At 42.7% G+C, this 18,328-nt stretch overlaps 1 non-coding gene across 1 annotated transcript; it reads right to left on the bottom strand.

The window, feature by feature from the left end:
* Positions 1 to 16,806: 16,806 nt before the first annotated feature.
* On the bottom strand, positions 16,807 to 16,915 carry LOC130026238 (U6 spliceosomal RNA). The gene has a single exon (XR_008792849.1). It is a non-coding gene; the product is annotated as a U6 spliceosomal RNA (small nuclear RNA).
* Between the last annotated feature and the right edge of the window lie 1,413 nt (positions 16,916 to 18,328).

The following is an 18,328-nucleotide window of genomic DNA, read 5'->3' as shown; positions in this document are numbered from 1 at the left end:
GTTCCACACTTTGAGGGTCAAGGACTCCTTCAGTCATCTGGAGCTCTTTTTGTTGAACTCATCAGGACTAACCCAAAGTGGCAGAAACTACTTGCCTCAAACTTAGTAGCCTCGCACATCTCTAGTGGTGTTTATTTTATTCTTTCTTTCTTTTTTTTCCCCAGGGCTTAGAATCTTGACTGACTTATTGATGACTTTATCTGTGAGGATTTACGCTGCCTTCCAATGGATGACACATGCTTCCTCCCAAGTTGCTGGACACGAACACGCCACAGTGTGCTTTGTTCCAGGGCTGGACACAGTGGGGTTCTTACCTTCATTACTATGGATGCAAGAATGCACAGGGGGACAGGGCAGGCAGAGCAAGACTCCCTTTGTCAGAGCTGACAGGACAGATTCCATCTTCGTTAGGTGACTCTCCCTGCAAGGACACAGTGTCCTGACGGCTGGTTAAATAGCCTGGGAGAGGTGCCTGACCTGGTAATCTGTACAGAGAAGAGAGTGTGGATGCCTTTGTGGGAAGGAGTGTGGAAATGGGTAAACAGGAAAGGGAAAAGATTCTTTTGACAATACTGCTTCCCCCGCCAGGAAGCTGCAATCCTTGACATCCTGGTTTGAATGACAGTCTCTCTGATGGACAGTAGGGGAAATATACCTAGCAATAATGTCCAACTCAGTTTTGAAGCATCACGAGCTAGTTTGGTGTTGGTTTTTTTCTTTTTAAAGGGAGCTATAGGAAGTAGAAATGGTGTGACCTAGGAGACAGCACTGGGCAGGGACTCCCCCTATTCATTTCCTGGCACCGAATGGTCCCCAGAGCACTTTTGGGTTTGCTCTGGTGGTCCCTACTACTGTCAGACCCTCAGACCTGAGCCCAAATCAGGCCCAGATGGCTGTGAGTCACTGGGAGAGGTCCCCGGGGCACCCGAGCACTGCTAGGGAGCACCCCTATACAGAGAAGAGCTAGAATGGAGGATGGTTTGGGGGCACCTCAGTGAGGGAATGGGAGGCTAAGCCATGCGGATCTATGTGTATCTTGCACCTTTTGCTTCCTTCCATTGTCCCCCCACCCCCACCCCCACCCCCACCCCCAGTCTACCATCTGTGAGTTAGGATGGAGATCAAAAGTGTAAGTCAGGTTCAGTCATCATAACATTTACTCGAGGCTGTGGAGAAGAGAGCCGGAGCCCGGGGCTGGGTGGGAAGGAAATGAGCACTGGCTGAGAGGGCACTGGGTCCAAGAACCCTAATGCAGGGGCTGCTCTCTCCTCAGCGTGATGCCCTGGCCCCTAACTGGATTTTTACATCAGGGGTTTTCAGGTGCTTTCAGCCTCTGGCCCAAATGCATCTCAGAACTGAAGGATGAAAGAATTCCCTGGAGAATGATCTGAATCCGGATTTCCAACAGGCAGCCAGTTAGACTCATGCTGCTGGGCTGAGGCCAACTCCACCCCTCAAAAAAAATGAATTTTAATGCATGAATGAATTTCTACTGAATCACCATGAGATATAGTTACAAAGCTGTTCATGATAGAGTCTCAGTTATACAATGTTCCAACACTCGTCCCTTCACCAGTGTACACTTCCCATCACCAGTGTCTCTAGTTTTCTTCCTGCCCCATCTCACCCTGCTGCCTTCTCTCTCTCTCTGTTTCTCTCTCTCTCTCTCTCTCTCTCTCTCTGTTTCTTGCTCTCATATTTTTCTTTTAGGCACTGTAGTTTGCAACACTGTTATTGAAAGGGTTTTGTACATATCCAAACCCCACACTTTTAGAAATCTCTTTACTGATCACTTTTTTCAACAGAACCAACATTACTGTTTGGAACCTGGAGTGCTGCTCACTCCACCAGCACCACAGTGCAGGATCCCCCCTATTAGCCCAGGACCCCCAGCACCACCCTAGCACCCTCGGATCACAGGCCTACTACCAGATCTCAGAGTTCTTAGACACTGTATTGGGGAGTGTCTAATCCCTTGCTATCCCCACACTCACAGGGGCAAAACTCAGGCCATTCCCAGGCACGGCTGGTGGGAGTTGCTGAAAGGCCTTACTGATGATGAGCCAGTTTCAATAGAGTTTTTCTTTTATCAACAGTGACCGTCTATTAGGAAAGAAAATTAAGCAAGTCTTTCTAATGCTGTTTGACTTGCAAAACGCATACTAATGACTCTATTCCTGGGCATTTCAAAAGACAGTTGAATGGTTGGTTAATGGTGTGGGAGATGGAGGGTAGTCAAGATAGAGGAGGTCCATTATGATAGCACTAGTTGGAAATGATCACTCTGGACAAGAACTAAGTGTTGAGAGCCCGTAAAGGGATATAGAGGATAACATTTAAGCATCTGTATCCCAAACCTTAATGTCTAAAATGAGAGAGAGAGAAAGGAGAGAGAGAGAGAGAGAGAGAGAGAGAGAAGAGAATGGTGCCTGCCATAGAGGCAGGCTGGGGTGGGGGATGGCTTGAAGTGGTTGCAGGGAAACTGGAGACACTGGTGCTGGGAAATTACACTGGTGGAGGGATGGATTCTGGAACATTGTGTGACTGAAGCACAATCATGAACAATTTTGTAATGCTTTATCTCACAGTGATTCAATAAAAAATATAAAAGAAGACATTTCAAAATTGATGAGGTTCTATTTTGTTCTTGGTTTATCGAAATATATACTTTTTTTCCTTTTTGGTTCACACCTGGCGATGTTCAGGATGTTCTCTGCACTCAGGATTTACTCCCGGAAGTGCTCAGGAGACCTTCTGGGATTCTGAGGATTGAACCTGGGTGGCTGGGTACAAGGAAAACATCCTACTATCACCTGCCCCCTTATTGATTATCGTATTGGTTATCGATATTAACTTGTGCCATCTAGATTGATTTTGACAAAATCAGGTAGACAGTCATTGTTGGCCCAAGCTACTTCACAAGTCTCTGGTCTTCCCCTTCCCTGGCCCCCACCCCCAACCCATTTATTCTGACAAGAGAGTGAAGGTCCCCTCTAATGACAGTGTGAGGCCGATGGGACCGTAGGATGAGGCTCTGGAAGAACTGGAAGCCCCGGAAAAACCCACCTGGCGTCTGTGTCCTCCTTCCACCTAGGAGCTGGATATTATTTCCTTTTGTAGGCAAGAACACACAGTGAGTTTGGTAACTGCCGCGACAGACACTGGCAACGGGCAGAATGGCCAGATAAACCCCCTCCGTTCCCTCTGAAATTCTTTATCCAAAGCTCACTGTATTTTCTCTACGTTTTCTTGAGGGTTACTGACATGTGACATAATACTGAATTCATGTAGGTTTTTCATAACCAGACAGCCGGCATGCAGACACTGCAAAATAATGAGCAGAGAAGGAGTAGCAGTTATCATGTGTCACCTCCCATGCATCCCCTCCACACCTACCAAGTCACCTCCCATGCCACTGTGTTCCTGGGAAGGGAGCTGCTGAGATTGAGCACACTCTGAGGAGTCAGTGGGCTGGGTGGAAATGTGGCACAGGTACCCACATGTGCCTGGTGTGTGAACTTTGATCCCAGACACTGCTGGCATCACTTTCTTTCTATTTTTTTTTGGGGGGGGCATCGGGATTAGGCACACCCAGTGGTGTTGAGGGGTGACTCGGGATGATGAGGTGCTCAGGGGAGCCACATGCAAGGCAAGTTTCTAACCTCTGGGCTATTCTTGTAACCTGATTTCTCTTTTCCATGTTCTCCTAATAGGCACTTGGTAGGACAGTTACGACTGCAAATATAGGTTGGAAGTAAGGATCTCATCGCCAAGTATATATGTAATTTTTTTAAACACTGCTCTGCAATTAAATTGCTCTGACCTTTTTGGTGTGATTTATTATCTTACCTCTCACCCTGGATAACTGGCTAGAATTAGTATTATTGTGTTTTGGGGGGTTTTTTTTGTTTTTTGTTTTTATAAAAAAAACACAACAACGAAGGACTATACACAGTAATCAATTTAATGTTGAGCTCAAAATTCTGAAAGAGATAGCCATGAAGTTTGTAAAGAAAACCCAGGAGAATATGTCTGTGAATCTGAAGTAGAGAAAGACTTGGCAAATGGGATAGACTACATTAACCAGAGGACAGTATTGGTAAACCAGACCCTAGTCAGACAACTATTGATCAAAGTATATTACTAGGAGATAAGTCACAAGAACTGGAAGATGTTCATGATACAAAAAACAATGTTCAGTGTCAAAGTGTAAAGGAAACAATGCAAAGGACCCTTCACATAAAAGCTCATGCCGTCCAAATTGCCAATTGCATGTGAAATATTTTCTCTCTCTCCAGCTTTTCTTTCTTTCTTTCTTTCTTTCTTTCTTTCTTTCTTTCTTTCTTTCTTTCTTTCTTCCTTCCTTCCTTCCTTCCTTCCTTCCTTCCTTCCTTTCTTTCTTTCTTTCTTTCTTTCTTTCTTTCTCTTGTGTGTGTGTCTGTGTGTCACACCTGGCGATGCTCAGGGGTTACTCCTGGCTCTTCACTCAGGAATGACTTCTGCCTGTGCTCAGGGGACCATATGGGATGCCAGGGATTGAATCCAGGTTGGCTGCATGTAAGGCAAATGCCCTCCCCACTGTACTATTGCTCCCACATGTGGAATATTCTTAACTTTACCCATCAGTTGGGAAATTTGAGCTATCACTGTAATAGCTATGGCCCCCACCCTCCAGACTTGATCATCCTTAACAGGGGCAGCGGTGGAGCATCTGGAATGCCCATACATCATGAGTAGGAACATAAATTAATGCAGTCCATCTGCAAAGTATTTTGTAGATTAAACCAATTCAGACTAAACCAATGTACAGCCTGAGATGCTGCACGTTCATGCCAAAGTCCATAGCAGATATCCAGCCTCCGGGATGCCAAGTTGGATAACGTGCACATTTTGAATAAAGCACTCACTGGCAACACAGCAGGACACATCTCAATCTCTACAACGCTAATAAACCGGTAGTAACGCACCAGATAGGATGGGTGTAACATAGAGGGCAAGCAATCTTGATGAGCAAAACATAAACACAGAAGGCTTAAGCTGTACAATGTCTTAATAATCTCTCATACAAGGACTTGATGTCTCCATGGTGAGATACAACAATTTACACTAATTTTATTCGAAGGAAACTTTTTTTTGATCATTCTGTTAACAAAATCATTGATAAAAACAATACAAAGTAAATTATTGAGAGCCTCCTCTGGGGATAGGCTGTAGGGGTGATTGGGAAAATTGGAGGCAATGGTGGAGGGAAGGTGTAATGGTGGTGGAATTGGTGTTGGAATATTAAATGCCTGGAACAAATTATAGTGAACAACTCTGGAAACTACAGTGCTTATGTAAAGGGTAGGGAGAAAATTTACATATGTAGGCTTTCCCTATTCCATGATAACTCCAAAATATATTAATATAGAATTGCTTTAAAAGTTTTATTAATGATAGTGAGACATGATTATTAGCATAATGAGATCCATGTATAAAATAAAATTTAGCATAATGTACTTTAGATTACAGAAATGAAAACATATATGTAAATACATATATTTATGCTTATAAATATATAAACATATAAAATGTTTGTAAAATATAAATATATATATAAAGTAAAGTAAAGTAAAGTAAAGGCCCTCCCGTTGTTCATCGATTTGCTCGAGCGGGCCCAGTAACGTCTCCCTTGGAGATTTTGTTGTCACCGTGTTTGGCATATCGAATACGTCACGGGGAGCTTGCCAGGCTCTGCCCTGCGGGCGAGATACTCTCGGTAATTTGCCGGGCTCTCCGAGAGGGGCGGAGGAATCGAACTCGGGTCGGCCATGTTGGCTGCGTGCAAGGCAAGCGCCCTACCGCTGTGCAAATATAAATATATAAAAATAAAATCAACATTTTATTATATTTAATTAAATTGTTTTAACTTTCTTACTTAAAACAAAGATCAGTTGTCTTTGTCAGAGGTAGCTCCATTCCATCTCACATTGAAGGCAGCCCTACCCTAAGAATAAGAGGACCCTTGCTAGCCAGGAACTGAGGCCTCGGTCAGAATAGATACTCTTAGAAACAGAGCACAGGGAAGGCTGGAGAGATAATGCAGCAGATAGGGCATTTGCCTTACATTTGGCCACCCCAGGTGCAATCCTCAGCATCCCGTATGATGCCCCAAGTACTGCCAGGAATCATTCCAGAGTTCAGAACCAGGAATAACCCCTGAGTATTGCCAGGTATGACCCCCAAACAAAAACAGTTAAAAAACCCAGATAAGGGGCATAGAAAGGGACCATGTGCAGCAGTAAACAAGCATCCCATCATAGTATGTTACAGAGAGTTCCACATTCTTTCCTCCTCCACCACCATCACCATAAACACCACAACTATGGCCCAGACATTGCTGAGATTTTTTTAATTTAAATTTTTATTTTATTAAAGCAACATGATTTACAAAGTTATTCATAGTTGAGTTTTAGACTTACAGTGTTCCAGCACCAATCTCACTGAACTAGAAGAAACCGTGCTAAATAAAGCAAGTCAGAATAAGAAGGATGATCTCACTTATATGCGGAATATAGGAATGAAATTGAGAGAATTTTTTTCTAAGATATGAGATCTCAAAACTTCTGGGCAATTGCATACTAAGGCAATACCCTGTCCCCCCAAAACAGCATGGCTGGATATCAGCAGGAGCTTTGAAAATGCCAGGATATGCTTATTTTTAAGTACTATTTTCTCTGTAATCTTATCTGGAACACTGATCTGGTTAGCCTTCTCTGGGAGCTTTTATAGTCATTCTGACCCCTGCCTGAGTGATGATACTCCCAGGTTTTTAATTTTGTTCTAATTCTTCTTATTGTTCGGTAGATTTCCCCCTTAGCATCAAACTCCTTAGTACCAGACCTCACAAATGAAAGTCCTTGTAAGAGTCTATAGAATGCTATAAGAGTCAATAGAATGCTATCTCTCAAATTTACCTGGCCTGACTTATTCAAATTCTTGAGGAGCTCTTTTTTTTTTTTAATTAGTGAAACACCATGAGGTACAGTTATAGACTTACAAATTTTTGTGCTTGGGTTTCAGTTATACAATAATGAAGTACCCATCCCTCCACCAGCGCCCATCCTCCACCACCACGGGTCCCAACATCCCTCCCACCCCCCATGCCCCCATCCCACCCTGCCTCTGTGGCAGGGCGTTCCCCCTTGCTCTCTCTCTTCTTTTGGGTCCTGTGTTTTGCAAGAGAGGCATTGAGTGGCAGTCATGTTTGGTCTATAGTCTACTTTCAGCATGCTTCTCCCACCCTGGGAGGATCCTCACAAAACCCTTTCTTTGGTGCTCTCTTCTCTATCTGAGCTGCCTTTTCTCCTAGCACATGTGGCTGGCCTCCAAGTCATGGAGAAAAATTCCTGGTACTATTCTCAGCCACTCCTGGGTGTTAGTCTCTCATTTTGTTGCTTTATGTTCCCCAGATGAATGCAATCTTTCTGTGTCTATCCCGCTCTTTCTGACTCATTTCGCTTAACATGATACTTTCCATGTAGTACCACTTGAGGAGCTCTTTTATAGCGTCGAATTGTAGAATTGCTTCATATAACTGCAAGAGCAAAGAGAAAGAAAGAAAACTTAAGCCACACAGGCCAAGGAACTAATTACCAAATGGCTCGTGCAGGCCCAGTAACGTCTCCATTGGAGACTTGTTGTTACTGTGTTTGGCATATCGAATACGTCACGGGGAGCTTGCCAGGCTCTGCCGTGCGGGCGAGATACTCTCGGTAGCTTGCCAGGCTCTCCGAGAGGGGCGGAGGAATCAAACTCGGGTCGGCCATGTTGGCTGCGTGCAAGGCAAACGCCTTACCGCTGTGCTATCGCTCAAGGTAAAATTCGGTAGAAGTGTGAGTTTCTGGGCAAAAATAGTTGCTTATTTTCTAAAAGAACCAGGTCATGAGATACATGTAGGGAATTCTAAGGGACACTTTATTAAGCCACCTCATCATATCACTTAGTATTAGTGCAAACAAAACCAAATAAAGCTAGCCCCTGAGAACGTATAGCAATTCATTTCTTTATATCTCTATTGTGCAAAAAAAAGTATTTGAAGCATCTAAGCCTTTATTGAAAAAAGATCTTCCCTCCTTCCCTCCACCCCTAAGAATTTGACACCTAACACAGCTGCATGTATCAGTGTGGAAACAATGAAACACAAAAAAGAGCCTAATGACCTACTTCACATGTGATCTCTGTCATGTGTTTCAACCTTCTGTGCCTCTGGAAAATTCTAGAAACTCAATTAATTGAAAGGGTTGGAAGAGCTGATGTTCAAAGATACTGCCTTAGAACTTCATATGTCTGGAAGCAAGTGAATTAACAACTGGAGACTCTCTGGTGAGATGCAGTTAGCCTAAATTTTTTCATTGTTAACAGTTTACACAACCTCCATCACTTCATTTTTTTCTCCATCTCTTCCTTCCTCTTCCTCCTCCTCCTCCTCTTCCTCCTCCTCCTCTTTCTCTTCCTCTTCCTCTCCTCTTTCTCCTCCTCCTCCTCCTTCTTCTTCTTGTTCTTCTTCTCCTTCCTCTTCTTCTTCTCTTTATCTCTTTCTCCATCTCTCCCTCTTGTTGTTATTGTTGTTGTTGTTCTTCTTCTTCCTCTTCTTCTTCTCTTTATCTCTTTCTCCATCTCTCCCTCTTGTTGTTGTTATTGTTGTTGTTGTTGTTGTTCTTCTTCTCCTTCCTCCTCCTCCTCCTCCTCCTCCTTCTTCTCCTCTTTCTCTTTCTCTCTCTCTCTCTCTCTCTCTCTCTCTCTCTCCTCCCAATAAAGTCTGTTTTGAGTGCAGGGCAAATTAACTGGGTAAATCACTGTTAATTCCTGAGATCTATCACAGAGATTAAAGTGGTTAAAGATGTTTTGCATCGTTTTAACAAAACCATTAGACTTGGAGGGCATTTCTTCCCAAACAGGAAAAAGGGAGGCTGCAGCTGCACCCAGGCTGAGTGGGTGGCTTTCCCACAGTGGCACTTCTCTCCATTTCTATTCATGGAAAGTGCCACCTACACTTGCAGCCGAGAGGTCTCACTCCATCTGCCTCCCCTCACCTCTGGACTGAGGGTTCTGCATTCTCTTGACAGGGACCATCACTACAGATGGCTGCAGCTCTAGTATTTGCATGGACAAGAGGCTGAGGACTTGGAGCTGGTGGATGGCTTGGTTTGGGAGTGATGATTATTCTCACATCTGTCTGAGCAATATAATGCTGCACACATTTCATGATTCCTCTATTCCAATATTCTGAGGAACCTGCTTTCAAGGCACGCTATTGAATACTTCAAAGTCCTGTTGCTCTTTAGTTTAGGAGCAGAAATGAATGGTTCATCGATTTTAGTAGTTCTTAACTCAGGAGACAGGAGAATCACCACAGGAATTCTCCAAAACATGCTTGATTATTACTGAGAGTGGCCCCGAGAGAAGAAAGGTGAGGATGAGATTGAGACTATGGGGCTGAGAATTCTCTTGCTCTGTCCACAGCATCTTCCTGCTGTCAGGAGAAGCAGCACCTTATTGCTATGGTATGATGGATTCCATGACCAGCCTTCCTGGCTTCCCATCCTGGCAGCGGCTTCTACCACTGTGACTTCAGAAAAGACTCTAAGCTACTGGGATCCCGTTTCTACATTTGTACAATAGGCATAGTGATTATTATGCAACATATCACTGTTTCCATTGTGAGACTTGTTGTTACTGTGTTTGGCATATTGAATACGTCACAGGTAGCTTGCCAGGCTTTGCCGTGCGGGCGAGATATTCTCGGTAGCTTGCCTGGCTCTCTGAGAGGGGTGGAGGAATCGAACCTGGCTCAGCTGAGTTGGCTGCGAGCAAGGCAAACTCCCTACCTGCTGTGCTATCGCTCCAGCCCTAGCTCTAATATAAATCCTTTTAAATACTAGCTTGATATTAACTCATAAAAGACAACAATTTATAGATAATTGCCCCCTAAGATGAACTTCAAATGTGTTCCAGAGAAACAAAAAGAGAGTGAGAGAAATGGAGGGTGGGAAAGAAATAGAGTGTGTGTGTGTGTGTGTGTGAGAGAGAGAGAGAGAGAGAGAGAGAGAGAGAGAGAGAGAGAGAGAGAGAGAGAGAGAGACAGACAGAGAGACAGAGAGACAGAGAGAAAGAGAGAGAGCGAGCGAGCGAGCTCGTCACTTCCATTTGGAGGATCCACTTTTATCTGAGCCCGCAGCTGCCTCTGGTTAGCGCTCAAGTCTATAAAAGGAGATGAATGAGAAGTCTGGCCTAGAATTTACCCGCAACCGCCTCTGGACATTCTTCCTGTGCTGTCAAACAATTGTCATGAGATCACCCACCAGCCCATGTGTGGGGCCATCCAGGCTGGATTATAGGGGTGTGTGTGTATGTGTGTGTGCGTGTGTGTGTGTGTGTGTCTCCAGCAGCCAGAGACACCACAGTGTCCTGTAGTCTAATCTGCAAAGAGAAAGAGAAAGACTGGTGGTCGTCAGGGCTACATTTTCAAGATTGCCATTTAGCGTTCCAACCACGTGAACTCCAAACCTTCTGTCCTATGTCTGGCTAGGCAGGGCCGAAACACTACACATTTGTTGCCAACAGTGTGAAGCTCTCTAGGATTGTTTTGTTAGTTGAATCTATTCCAAGACAAAAAAAAAACATCCAAAAGATTTCATGGTTATCATGCCTCCCCAGGCTCCCTAGGAGAATGTATGGCTATTATGATGGATGCAAAATTGTCTCTCCCATCCAGCAAATACTTCTTTGTTTTGGGGGATTGAGATTCTGTGGTCTACAATGCTATTAATAATGGTTTCTCACTCACATAATTTCAATTATGCACCCATCGCTTTGTAATCCCGTTGAAAATGCAAGAAGATAGAGTTGAGGGTAGGGAAGGAACGGCTCCTTAGATGAACACCAGTTTTCTTCTAGTCTTAAGTTTAGGAGCGTCTATCATCTTCAACAGATCTTAACTCTCCTCTTTGTTTTTTTTTAAATTAAATTTATTTATTTATTTTGAATACCCATCCCTCCACCAGTAACCATTTCCCACCACCACGGATCCCAGTAACCCTCCCACCCCCCATTCCACCCCCATCCCACCCTCCCTCTGTGGCAGGGCATTCCCTTTTGTTCTCTCTTTCCTATTCAGTGTTGTGGTGTGTAAAAGAGTTAAGCCTGATTTTCAGGGAGAAACGTTGGAGAATTTTTACTTTCCATTACTTTATATATAAGAAGATGTCGTGCGGCCGCGTAAGTGGCCACGCGGTCTGGAGTAAGAGTTCTGGTTCCTGCATAAGTGAGCTATGCTTGTAGAGGCTCATGGTCACCGGGGTTCCCTCTGGAGGAGGCGGGATGCAGCACCTACCTCATCTGGGACTTCCCGGTGATCTTGGCTCTCTTTGGGACCGGGAGCATTCTCAGTAGCTGTGGAGGCCCCCCCTAACTCTCCTCTTTGAACCAATCTGCTCTGAAAGGTGAAGGAGCTTGGAGGGAGAAACTCCATCTGCGTTTTGCATTCAGCACAAAGATAATTACATCTTTGGACTTCTCTCTTTCTCATTGGTATATCTGGCAGGTTGTACATAAAAATGTTAAAAAAAATAAAACAATGAAACAAAACTCCTTGCTTCTTTGCCTCTCTGCCTGATGGATGCCTTTTATCACTGAAGGCATTATTCCTCTGTTCACTGGTTATTTATAGGGTGATTATTAGGCACTTGGTCCTGTAGGAGGCACTGCGGAGATGAGGGAGAACCCCATCTCCCACCCCCAAATGTACTCAGTCTCAGTTGTGCCTGCATGGTGTGGAACAGACTCTCACTCAGCTTCCTCAGTATGCTGTGAGTTTCCTTTTATCTCTCTGGTCTTTCATCCTTGTGGCCATTCCACAATGTTTTGATTATCATGGATTTGTAGAAAGTTTTGAAATAAGGAAGGGGAAGTTTTCCAGCTGTGTTACTTTTCAAGATTTCATTTGCTATCTTGGGTCCCTTGAATCGTCAGCTAATTTTAGGTTTATCTTGTCAATTTCTAAAACAAAAACAAAACAAATACATAAAACAGAGTTAGCTGCTTTAACAGGAATTGTGCAGAATTTGTAGATGAAAATTTGTAGATGAGGGCTGGAGTGCTAGCACAGCAAGTAGGGCATTTGTCTTGCATGCGGCCAACCTAGGTTCGAATCCTCTGTCCCTCTCAGAGAACCCAGCCAGCTACCCAGAGTATCCCGCCTGCGCAGAAGAGCCTGGCAAGCTCCCCATGGAGTATTTGACATGCCAAAAACAGTAACAAGTCTCACAGTGAAGATGTTACTGGTGTCCGCTCGAGCAAATCGATGAACAATGGGAGAACAGTGCTACAGTGCTTTGTAGATGAATTTGAGGGAGGTTGGCCATGTTAACCACACTGGATCTTTTCATCCACAGATGAGTCTTTCCATTTAGTTAGACTTCATTGACTCAATGCTGTCTTGTAATTTTCTCTGTCCTCAGTTATAATTCATTTGCTAGATGGATACCTACATATGCTTTTTCTGTTGCTATCAAGAGAATTGCTTTTTTCCATTCATTCCCTGTTTGTTCATTGCAAGTGGGCTGGAGTGTAATTGACTTTTGCATATTGGTTGTATACCCTGCAACCAACCATGAACTCTTGTATCAGCTCACACATTTACTAGCTCATGTATTGCATCAAAAACATGTCATCTGTGCACAGAGATGGTTTCCATGACTCTGCTTCTGTTTCCCCTCAGACTATGCCTACGATCCTTCAATCTAATGCGCAAACATGGGGCGAGGAATCATCCTTTGCTTGTTGCTGATCACAGGGAGAGAGTGATCCTTCATCAGGGAGCACAACACAAGTTGTGAGGTTTTGGTTTTATTTTGCAAACAGGCTTTCTCTGATTACGGAAGTTTCCTTCTCTTCCTTATTTGTCCATTTCTTTTAATCATGAAAACATTTTAAAATTTGGACATGTTGTTTGTAAGACTGTATATATTTGAAGGGTACACCTCACCATTTCTACCCCCAGGTGTTAATGTCCTTCCAAAGTCCATTGCATGAAAGAAATATTTTTTAAAAAAATTATTGTAGGGTCAGGAGATAGTACAGTGATTAGGGCAATTGCCTAAATAGCTAATGGGGAAGAACAATTAAATTCATGCCATTTACAAGATTCATTATGTCACTTGTTCCCTTCCCTCTATTTTAAAACTTGCCTTATCTATGGACTAAATAGCTCCTACTTAAGTATTTTTTGATCCCATTCTATAAAAACCCTGCCAAACAATAACAACAATAAAACAAGAGATATGAGTTTACACTTGTGAGACAGTGAGAAACTTCTGGCAAAAAGGCAAAAAACAAACTAGGGTTGGCGAGAATGTGGGAAAAGTGAATGCTTGGAAACTGTAACTGGGAATGTCAAATCTTGCAGTTGCCATGGGATACAGAATGGAGATTTCTCAGAAAGTTATGAACAGAATCACCATGTGATGCAACTATCCAACTTCTAAGTATTTCTCTGAAGAATAGGAGAACATCAATTCAAGAGATAAATGCATGCCCATTCTAATTACAGCATTATTTGCAATAGCCAAGAGTCGGAAACAAACTAAGTCCATCAGTGAGAGAGTGTGATAAAGAACATGTGGCGTGTAGACACAATGGAATGTTGCCCAGCTAGAGGGAGGAAATCATGCTGTTTACAAAAACATGAATGGAGCTTCAGGGTATAATGATATGTATAATAAGTCAAACACCGTGTAAATTTTGCTCATATGTGAAAGAGACACAAAATAAGTAAACACAACAAAACAAAAGCTCTTAGATTATAAGAACAAAATAGGAGGGTTCAGAAGGAAAGGGCATGGGGTAAACAATCTGGACAAAGGGGATCAATGGTAACAAAAACTGGACTTTTAGTAGGAAAAATAAAATAGTTTATACTTATGCTGATTTACAATATTAATCTTTTAAAAACAAAATTATTCCCATGGAATGAGTAATCATTCTCCAGACCTCTGCCTTTTAAAGGCATGGCCAAAACTGAGAGAAATTTTAGTTATTTATTTATTGGTTTGTTTGTTTATTTTTTGCTTTTTGGGTCACATCCAGAGATGCTCAGGGGTTTCTCCTGGCTCTGCACTCAGGAATTACGCCAGGCCGTGCTTGGGGGACCATAAGGGATGCTGAGGATTGAACCCAGGTTGGCCATGTGCAAGGTAAACGCCCTACCCGCTGTGCTATAGTCCCTACCCCTGAGAGAAGTTATGAATGAACAAATGGTACTATTGTCCTCCAGCCTTGAGAGAGGTGAAGGAAACAGCAGGGAGGGTCTTGGAGGGAGAAAACCAGAGGTGCATGTCACCGGGGAAGGGCGTGGCCCCCAACTCCTACTCAAGTCTTGGTCTGCGGGAACTGGGGCGAGTGGCTAAGTAGCAGCCACACTAAGCGGAAGTGATGTGGGTCTCTTTCCCAGACCTGTGCCAGAAAATTTTCCCGCTTGGTGACATCTATTCCTTCCCCTTTCGACGGGATAAAGTACTAGTGCAGTCATGTTGGAAATGAGTGGAAGAAAATGGAGCCTAAACTGTTTTTTTTTAAAAAAAAGGCCTGGGTTTCTGAATCTGAATTTCTGCTCGAATGAAATCATTTGTTGGGGAAAAAAAAACACAAAAAACTCCTATTTTTGACTCAATGGGAATGGGAAATAAATGTCTATTTATTTGAGCCATCATACACTTCCAAGCCTATTTCTTAGTGCAGCTAATGGTGTCAAAACTAATATCAGGAGAGAAATGGATTGAAAACACGCAGAGCTTGCTGCCTGGATGTCGCTATTTAGCTCTCCAGGTTGTAGCCAATTATTTCGCTCAAAGCTTCTTTAAGCATGTAGTTGAGAAGTGGGATCGTTAAGTGCATACCTCTAAATGGAGGATTTAAACTAAATTCACAAAATAGTCTATATTCTGCAAAACTGCGTAAGCAGGAATTGAAAAGATGTACATCTTCGAGGGTGGAGAAATTGGTAACATTACAGAGAGCTTCAATTTTACCAATTTGATTTCTGAAATCTGTTTACTGAGTGCATGGTGGCATTTGGAGGTCTAATTCAATTCTCTAGTTGAAAATTTTGTATCATATTTCTGTATCAGAGCCTTTCTCAGTACTGTATTCTTTAAAAGGCGTTATTACCAAAAATATCCTTTATAAAAGTTTTTTCAATTTTTAATATTTCCTCACTGACTTATTGGGTAACTCACATTATCAGATTTCATAAACATGCAGATATAATAAAAACAAATATTCTCAACAAGACAGAGAGCATCTACACTGACCCTTTCAAACATATCATTTTCAAAAGAAAGAATAAAAATTGTAGTGTGCCCAGAAGAAAAAGAGAAGCTTTACTACTTGATAAGGAAATAAAATACCTAAATGCTGATTTATAATTTAAAACCCAGTGAGTAAGCATATTCTAGTATTAAAATTCAGGATTGGTTTTCTACAAAGATGGCCCCTATCAGATTTACTCTAATACATGAACAGTCACCAAAAGCAAACATTTCCTCTAAGCAGTTGGTACAGTCTCAAATTTAGTCCCTGTCCTGTCCTGCACTGTCCTCCCGTTGTTCATTGATTTGCTTGAGTGGGCACCAGTAACATCTCTATTGTGAGACTTGTTACTGTTTTTGGCATATTGAATAAGCCACGGGGAGCTTGCCAGGCTCTGCCTTGGGGGTCGGATACTCTCAGTAGCTTGTTGGGCTCTCTGAGAGGGACAGAGGAATTGAACCCGGGTTGGCCGCGTGCCAGGCAAATGCCCTGGCTGGCTGACTCAAATTTAGTTATCTTGCAATATTCATCACCAAATTTTATTGAAAATTTCCTCTGCGTCAGGCTGACAGGAAGTACTTCAGTGAATCTTGGGATATATTTCTCTCAATGACTCCCAAAGGAGGAAGTGGGTGTTTTTTACCTTTCTCTCCCCTTTTATGGAAGCGTTGCTCTATACCAAGTATGCAATTGAGCAGGGAATTGGACAATCCAAGCTCCCTGGCTCCAGTTTCCATGCTCAACACTCATAGAAATGGAGAGATATTTATTTCTTTCACTATGTGTAGATAATTCATCATCCTATTAATGACAGCATAGAGTAGGTGTCAAAATAATTCCTAATGCAAGACTTTAAAAGAAGAAATAATTATCTCTACATTAGTACATACACTTATGACTTTTTTTATTAGTGAAACACCATGAGGTACAGTTGTAGACTTACAAATTTTTGTGCTTGGGTTTCAGTTATACAATGATCAAGTACCCATCCCTCCACCAGTGCCCATTTTCCACCACCACAGGTTCCAGTATCCCTCCCACCCCCCATCCCCCCATCTCACCCTGCTCCTGTGGCAGGGCGTTCCCTTTTGTTCTCTTTCTCTCTCCTTTTGGGTATTGTGGTTTGCGAGAGAGGTATTGAGTGTCAATCATGTTTGGTCTATAGTCTACTTTCAGCATGCTTCTTCCATTCTGGGAGGATCCTCCCAACACCCTTTATTTGGTGCTCTCTTCTCTATCTGAGCTCTCTTTTCCCCTAGCACGTATGGCTGGCCTCCAAGCCATGGAGCAAAATTCCTGGTACTAATCTCGGCCACTCTTGGGGGTTAGTCTCCTATTTTGTTACTTTATGTTCCCAAGATGAATGCAATCTTTCTGTGTCTATCCTGCTCTTTCTGACTCATTTCACTTAACATGATACTTTCCATGTAGTACCACTTGTATGTAAATTTCATGATTAAAAATATGGAACTTGCTTCACAAATTTGCGTGTCATCCTTGCGCAGGGGCCATACTAATCTTCTCTGTATCGTTCCAATTTTAGTATATGTACTGCCGAAGCGAGCACTTAGGACTGTTTTTAGGATTATGATAGTATAGATAATCTTGCAGTCCTTAGCATGAGTAATGTAGTACTTATATTACTTATACATTAGTACATTAGTGCTATCTACCACTATAAACCTAAATCAGCTATAAATATTGGAAAGTTTAAAATTTGTTGTCATCCATAAAGTAACAAAATAGAAGATTAAAAGGTAAAGGTAAAGGTAAAGGCCCTCCCGTTGATTGTCGATTTGCTCGAGCGGGCCCAGTAACGTCTCCATTGGAGACTTTGTTGTTACTGTGTCTGGCATATCGAATATTCTCGGTAGCTTGCCGGGCTCTCCGAGAGGGGCGGAGGAATCGAACTCGGGACGGCCATGTTGGCCGCTTGTAAGGTGAACGCCCTACCACTGTGCTAGAAGATTAATACCCAAGAATAGCCGAGATCAGTACCAGGAGGATTACTCCATGGCTTAGAGGCCAGCCGGGCATTCTAGGGGAAAGGGCAGCTCAGATAGAGAAGGGAGTGCCAAATAAAGGGTGTTTGGAGGATCCTCCCAGGAGAGACATGCATGTTGAAAGTAGACTATGGACTGCCACTCAATGGCTCTTTTGCAGACCACAACACCCAAAAGGAGAGAGAGAACAAAAGGGAATGCCCTGCCACAGACACAGGGATGGATGAGGGGGGATGGGTGTGGGAGGGATACTGGGATCCATGGTGGTGGAAAATGGGCACTGGTGGAGGGGTGGGTATTTGATCATTGTATAATCGAAACCCAAGCACAAAAATTTGTAAATCTACAACTGTACCTCATGGTGTTTCACTAATAAAAGTTAAAAAAAACTTGTTGTCATCTAAATACATGCAAAAACCTTAAATATTTGGTGAATGTGTTAAATATAAATTCATGTTAATATACTATGGTAATAAAAATAAATATTAATCAGTATAAAGAAGATTGAGTTTACATTACTTTGTAGTAATCAGAGAAAAGATGCTTTATGTTAAAATTATGGGAAAAGTGCTGGTGATATCTTTAAAAATGAAAATAAGAGGGGGTGGAGCAATAATACAGTGGGTAGGGTGTTTGCCTTGCATGCGGCTGACCTGGGTTCTATTCCCAGCATCCCATATGGTCCCCTGAGCATCGCCAGGAATAATTTCTGAGTGCATGAACCAGGAATAACCTATGTGCATTGCCAGGTGTGACCCAAAAGAAAAAAAATAAGAGTTGTTTACCTTTTCCAAAAATTAAATGATCTAATGCGCATCTTCATGAAGTACATATCTTTGTCCTTACACATATAGCTTGCATGTGACAAATATATTCATACATATTTAACTAACAAGTCAAATATACACATCTAATGGCAAAATGAGCTTGCTGGGCACAAATCTTTACAAAAGGAGAAAAAATCTCAGTACCAGTCC

The sequence above is a fragment of the Sorex fumeus genome, unplaced genomic scaffold (assembly GCF_029834395.1).
Source record: "Sorex fumeus unplaced genomic scaffold, SorFum_2.1 ptg000033l, whole genome shotgun sequence".
NCBI lineage: Eukaryota > Metazoa > Chordata > Mammalia > Eulipotyphla > Soricidae > Sorex > Sorex fumeus.
This window is presented reverse-complemented; position numbering and strand designations above follow the sequence as displayed.